This window comes from Oryctolagus cuniculus, chromosome 12, assembly GCF_964237555.1.
Source record: "Oryctolagus cuniculus chromosome 12, mOryCun1.1, whole genome shotgun sequence".
Lineage (NCBI taxonomy): Eukaryota > Metazoa > Chordata > Mammalia > Lagomorpha > Leporidae > Oryctolagus > Oryctolagus cuniculus.
In genome coordinates this window covers 12827029-12834034 of record NC_091443.1, presented here as the reverse complement: position 1 = coordinate 12834034, position 7006 = coordinate 12827029, and the positions used below count along the sequence as shown (strand labels likewise).

The following is a 7006-nucleotide window of genomic DNA, read 5'->3' as shown; positions in this document are numbered from 1 at the left end:
GACCACATTCTGGGATATAAAACATACCTTGTTACATTAAAGAAAATTTAAAATCATGTAAAGTATGTTTTGGAACACATGGAATCAACCTAGAAATCAAGAACAGGATAGCTAAAAAGTTGAAAATCATTGGAATCTTTTTTTTTATTTTTTTTTAAACTTTTATTTAATGAATATAAATTTCCAAAGTACAGCTTATGGATTACAATGGCTTCCCCCCCATAACATCCCTCCCACCCGCAACCCTTCCCTTTCCCACTCCCTCTCCCCTTCCATTCACATCAAGATTCATTTTCGATTCTCTCTATATACAGAAGATCAGTGGAATCGAATCAATATATTTCTAAATAACACATGGTCAAAAAGGAAGGATTTAAAATATATATATTTAAATATAAATATATATAAAAATATATATATATTTATATACATATAAATATATATATTTAAAATATATAAAACTAAATGAAAATTAAAATACAACTTACAAAATTTGTAGATATAGCAAAGGCTTACTTAGAGGGAAATATACAGCACAAAACGCATATATTAGAAAAGAAGAAAGACCTAAAATTAAAAGCCTAAGCTTTCACCCAGGTTACTATAGGAAGAAGAATAATCTAAGCCAAAACAAACAGAAAAAAGTGACAAAAATTATAAAATAAATAAATGAAGTTGAAGACAGGAAAACAACAGAGAAAATCAATAAAACCCAAAATAGTTCTTGGAAAAGACCATCTAAATTGATAAACATGTATCCAGGCTAATAAAGAAAAATATATGATGGACATGATCTGCCAAATTTAGGAATGAAAGAGAGGTGCTCGTACTGAGTTAATGGAGAGTAAAAGAACAATAAAAAATTATGTTGAACAGCTCCATATACACACATTTGAATATTTAGATGAAATGACCAGTTCCTTAAAAGACACAGTTATGAAAATGCACATGAAAAGGAATAAATAATCTGATAGCACTATATTCGTAAAATAATAGAATCATTAATTTATAATCTTCAAAAAAAAATCACCATAGCCAGATGGTTTCACTTGGGAATTCTACCAAACATTTAAGAAAGAAGACTGTCATTTCCTTATAGTTTCTTACAAAAAGTAGAAGCAGAGAGAACTTCCTAACTCATTGTATTACGGCATTACCCTGATACCAAAACAAGATATAATAAACAAAAATTACAGACCACTATTTCTCATGGATGTAAAAATCCTCAAAAGTATTTCAGCAGATTGAATTCAACAATGTACAAAAATAATTATCTACCACGACTAATTGGGATTTATTCAAGGTTTGCAAAGCTGATTCAACATTTGAAAATCAATCATCACATCTACAAGCTAAAATATAAAAAATAAACATGTCAATAGATGTAAAATAAATTGGCAAAATCCAAAATTTGTGATAAAACAAAACAAAACAAAACAAAAGCCCTCAACAAATAAGGAATAAAGGGGAACTTCTTCAACTTGATAAAGAACATCTATAAAAATCCTACAGCTAACATCATACTTAGTGGTAAGAAACTGGATGCTTACTCCTAAAATTAGGGACAAGGACGAGGATATTCTCTGTACCCACTTCCAATCCACATCAGACTGGGAATCCTAGTTTATTTAATAAGACAAGAAAAGGAAATAAAATATGTTCAGATTGCAAAGTGAGAAAATGAAACTCTCTATTAGTAAATGGTACCATTATACATCAAGAATTATCAAGTTATTTCAAAAATAGTTATGTTTTTAATTAAACCACTTATTTCAAAAATAACTCTAGAACTAATAAACAGGTATTGCAAAGTTACTAGACAAAGTGGACTACTTTTCTGTATTCCAGCAATAAACAATTGAAATTTGAAATTAAAAAAATTCAATTTGCAATAGGATAAAAAACACAGATGTCACAATATATGTACAGGAATTCTGTGGAAAAGAAAACCAAACCTGTAAAATATTGCTGAAAAAATGCACACAAAATCTAAACAATGGAAATATGCTTCATACTCCTGCATCAGATGACTCAAGATGTCAATTTTTCTAAACTTCATCAATAAATTCAATCAGATCTGAATCAAAATCTCAGAAAGATATTTTGAAAATCTCTGTAAACTGATTATGAAAATCATATAAAGAAAGAAAAGCTGCAGTAGACAATGTGATGATAAAGACTAAAGTTGAAGGACTGACACTACCCAACTGCAAGACTTACTTACAAAGCTATGGTATATTTAAAGTAGTGTGGTAAAATAATCTGAGAATTTATACATGTGTATGCAACAGAATGCAACAGAGCCCAGGAAAGGACCCACACAGTTAACTGATTTGGACAAAGAGCAAGGGCAATTCAATGAAGAAAGTGTACTTTTTTTCAACGAATGAGGCTAGAGTGACTGGACATCCAAAGTTAAAAAAAAAAAAAAAAAAGTAATCCAGACAGACCTAACACCTTTCACAAAAGTTTAATCAAATGGGTTGTAAACCTAAATGTAAAACTATAAAATTCTAGAAGAAAACATAGAACTAAATCTATGTGACCTAGAATTTAGTGGAAAACAAATGCCAATCAGACATTATTAAAATTAAATACTTCTGCTCTGCCAAAGACAGTGTTAACAGAATCCAAAGTTTACTCTGGCAGCATATTTGCAAAATATGTATCAGACAAACTACTTCTAGTGAAAATATGAGGGTACTTTGAAAGTCTGTGGAAAATGGAATTAAAAGATAAGTTTCTTTTTGTGCAAAAACCTTTACACCCAGGCATAGTTTTATTTCATAATACATATTTCCACGAGCTTTTTAAAGACACCCTTACGGTATTAAAAATTAAAAATAAACTTTTAAAATTCCATTTTCGTGAACTTTTTGAAGTACCCTTGAATATGAACACGCATTCACCCCCAGAGAACCCATATCACACACACATACACATCCACAGAGCCCATGTCAAGTGCTGGCAAGGATGCAGGAAGATGGGACTCTCACACACCGCTGCTGGTTATGAAAATGGTACAACCACTCAGAAAAACTGCTTTTGCCCAGTTCTTAGAAACACATTTACCCTGCGCTCCACCGATTGCACTATTTATCCAACTCCTTGGAAAACTTGCCCCACAACACCGTGCACGCCAATGTTTCTAGAGCATCTATTCACAATCGCCAAACACTGGCAACCACCCAACATCCTCCGGTGGGTGACCAAGCAAAGGCAACGTGGTGCAAACCGCTCAAGTACACACGCCACACGGGAACGAGTCTCAAGGCAGAACTGTGATAAAGTCCGTTTCAAAATGGTACCCGGGGCTTCATTCATCTATGACCTCACAAGGACAAGCCAGAGCCGGGGAAGCACCTCAGGTCTCCAGAGGCTAGGGCTGGGGCAGTGTGGCCACCGAGGGCCAGCAGCCCCTGGGCGCTGGTCCTCACGGGATCACGGGACTGCAGGGTGTTTTTTTAAGTCTGAATATTAATTTTAAAAGTCAAACGCATTGCTAGAGTCTATTAAGCAAATACGTTGTGTAAACCAAAGCAAAAAAAAAAAAAAAAACAAAACCTCGTCAAGAAACGCACCCGGACGGCCTCGGTCAGCCGCAGCCCCGGGTCCGGGTCGGGGCGAGGGGGCGTGGCGACCCCGAGAGGGCGCCGCGAGCGCGGGCAGAGCGGCCAGCAGGCCTGGGCCGCGGCGAGCGGGGACGAGGGACGGTGCTCACAAGTGGGCAGGACGCGGGAAGGAGCCGGAGAACTGGCCGCGGAGGTAACAGGGGCACTCCGGGGTCGGGCGGCGACGCCGGGGCCCCCGAGGCAGGGCGCGGAAACGGAGCCGAGGCCGTGAGAGGGAGAAAGTTTGGGCAGCCTGAGGGGGGGAAAGTGGAGCGGGCCGAAGACAGCCGCGGGAGAGGCGGGCGCAGGCACAGCGGCGCGGGCGGCCTTGCCGACAGCCCCGGCGCCGGGGGCTGAGGGGACGCCGCACGCCCTCCCGGAGCTCGGGGCCGCGGCACGGTCACGGCCTCGAGCACGCGCACTCCGGCGCCGGCGCCGGCCCCGGCGGGGCGGGGACGGGGCGCGAGCAGCGCGCGCACGTCCGCGCGAGGGGCGAGGGGGCGGGGCGCGGCCGCGGCCGGTGACGTCAGGGGAGGGCGCGCGCCGGACAGCTGCGGGCGGAGCCGGGAGGCGGGCGCTGCGCGCGGCCGCGGGCGGAGCGGAGGGGCGCGAGGGGCGGAGCGGAGCGCGGGAGGAGGCGGGGGAGGCGAGGCCCCCGGGACCGCGAGCCGCAGCTGGGGAGGGGGCCGCGGAGCCCGAGCGCGAGCGAAACAGCTGATCTGGTTTTCCTTTAAAGCGAGAGAAAATGGAAGTCGGGTAGCGGCGACTGCGGCGCTGCGGGCTGGGAGCGGAGCGGCGCGGCGCGGCAGGTGAGACGGCGCTGGCCGCGGTGCTGCCGGCGGGCGGCGGGGCCGGGCCGGCGGACCCGGCAGGTGCGCTCTCCCGGGCGCCGGCGCCGGCTCGCTGCCGGGCTGCGCGGCGAGGCAGGTGGGCGCCGGGGCGCGGGCCGCGTGCGGGGCTCTCCCGCGCGTCTGCATTGCGGGCTCTGCTCCGGACCCCGCGGGCGCCGCGGCCACCGGCTGTGGCCCGGCGCGGCTCCCAGGCAGGGCGCGGCGCTCCCGCTGAGTCGGGGCTGCTGTCTCGGCGTTGCCCTGTGGGCGTCCGCACTGGAACGTGATGCCGGACGCGGGGCAGCTGCCCCTCGGCCCGGGGGGTCGCATCGCGGGGGTGCCGCGGCGCCCGCAGACGCCCGGGCCCGAGCCGCGCGCGAGGCCGCTCGTCGGGCGCGGTGCTTGGGCTGCGTGGGCCACCGCGGCCCCGCGCGCCGCTGGCTCGCCGGCTCCGCTGGGGCTCGCTGGACAGCGGGCGAACGGTCCATGCAGTCTGTCTGTGAACCCGGAGGCCTCCTCTAGTAGCTGTTCGCTGGAGGGGAAAAACCTGCATCTGCTGTGCTTTAAGTGCTCCTTTAAATTTGGGAGATGTCAGTGATGTCATCATTCACTAAAACTTTCCTTCATTGGACACGACCGCTCGAGTGTACCCTCCTCCCTCCCGGTGCAGCTGTAGCCCTCCGAGAATCTTGCCATAAAATGGGTAGGCGTCTGCTCGCCCAACTTGAGTACCTCTCACACGTGAGAGCGGGTTTGTTTGTGTCTGTGGCCTTGAGGATCCCTAGATGGAAGAGTGGCGGAGGGAGAACTTGTTAGATTCCCCGCAGGTCTGAGGATGGCTTCACCCACAGCACAGGGGCCCCGGGAGAGCCACGCGTGACAGGACATGCCTTCGCCTTGCCTTAGCGTTGTAGGGGAACATGAACTGTAAGAGGGACAGCCTGCAGAGATGCTCTCTCCTGTGAAACGGGAAAAGGTGGACGGGGGGTGGCCGAAGTCTTTGCGGGCCTGGACAGCTTTGGGGAAGTCTGCAGGTCTCCTCCTTCTCCATCACCCCCTCCAGGGTGTGCCTGGGAGACGCCCGCCCTGGGAACAGGGTGGCAGCTTCGCTGGGGCCCTGCCAGCAGCTGTGTGTCCCACCAGCTCCCAGGGCCTCTTCAATATCCGACAAGGGTCCAGGGAGTGCAGAGACTGGAGATCTGCACAGTACACCAAGTTCTGGGGAGAATTCCCCCCCAAAACGGGAGTCACATGCCACTATTTTACTATGTGCTCTTTGTGTCAGCTGGTAGGAACATAAGACAGCAAGTTACCAGGACAACCTGAACAACCACTTAAGCCTAGGGTATCCAAAAGATATCCAATGGGGGACAAAAGTATTGACTTTTTTTGTATTAAATAATTAATGAAACTCCTAATTGGTTGAAAGAAGCATGACTTAAATGAGTGCTATGATCCTATTGGGTGTTCAGGGAATTTAATGCCATGTGCCATGCAGAAGTTTGAATCTGGTTAGGAACATGAAGCTTTTGAACCCTGGGGTTGGTGTGAAAACAGATGGGAAACCCGTGGTTTACTCTTAAGTGCTTGGTGTTTAGGATGATGATGGATAGAAATGAAGCCTCGCCAGATGTGGGTCTGGGCCTGGCAGGTGTCCCCTAAAAAGGACCTCCTGAGGCCCCAGGCTCAGAGAAGGAAGGGGCAGAGGAGGCACCTTCCTCTGAGGGGTCAGTGTGTGGTCATGGCCTCTGACCCCTCAGCGGTGCCACCTATTTTCCACATTGGCAGGCCTGGGTGAGACAGGGAGCCTGGGTGTGAAGTGGGGTCCAAATGCACTGCTGTTAAGTGGCTTTGCTCCTGCTGCTCCTGGTCACTTTAGAACTTGCGCTCTTGAGCTGACCGAGGTGCCTTTGTAAGTCACATGCCCCCAGTGGGGTGAAGTTTGTGTTTTAAGGCTCTGGATTGCAAACTGAAAATGTAGAACGTGAAACCACTCTGGAACACGTTTCCATTTTTTCCACTGGTAGACCTGTGAAAATACGCATCATAATGTGTTTGGTTTGACACGTTGTGAAAATACGAATGCAAATATTTCCAGTAAATCTTTAGGTTTTAGTCACTTATTTCCTAAAACTTTTTTTTAAAAAAGCTAATTTAAAAGTCTTCATCCTCCTCTTATATTTAGAATGCCATATCTTCCGTTTCTAAGAAGTCAGAATTGCTTTGGCTTTTCTTTTTTGTTCTCTCTGATCTTAGGGTCATTTCTTCCTCTTAGGCCCGCAAAATAAAGGCTGAGTCAGCTCCTTCTCGGCCAGCAGGGGGCGTGCTAAACATGGTTTGATTGGCCCCTACCAGTGCTACTGGGGAGAGGACTGCCAAGGTGGGGGTTGGGTGTATGTGTGTGATGTGCCCACGTATGTCTGTCACGCAAGGGATAGGAGCAGAAGGAAGGGGGCAGCGGGCATACTTGGATGACCAGAGGTTATGGCCTCCCAAGTGTGTGGACCACCCTGGATGGGGCAGAGGGATTGCTTAATGGCTCTGAGTCTTTGGAAAGTGGCTGTT

General features: G+C 47.6%; 1 long non-coding RNA gene across 1 annotated transcript in view; it reads left to right on the top strand.

Annotated features, from left to right (window-relative positions):
* Positions 1 to 4189: 4189 nt before the first annotated feature.
* LOC138844600 (uncharacterized) overlaps positions 4190 to 7006 on the top strand; it is a 30339-nt gene continuing 27522 nt past the window's right edge. Inside the window, exon 1 of the long non-coding RNA XR_011380567.1 lies at positions 4190 to 4420. This is a non-coding gene — a long non-coding RNA (uncharacterized lncRNA). The remainder of the gene's footprint in view (positions 4421 to 7006) is intronic.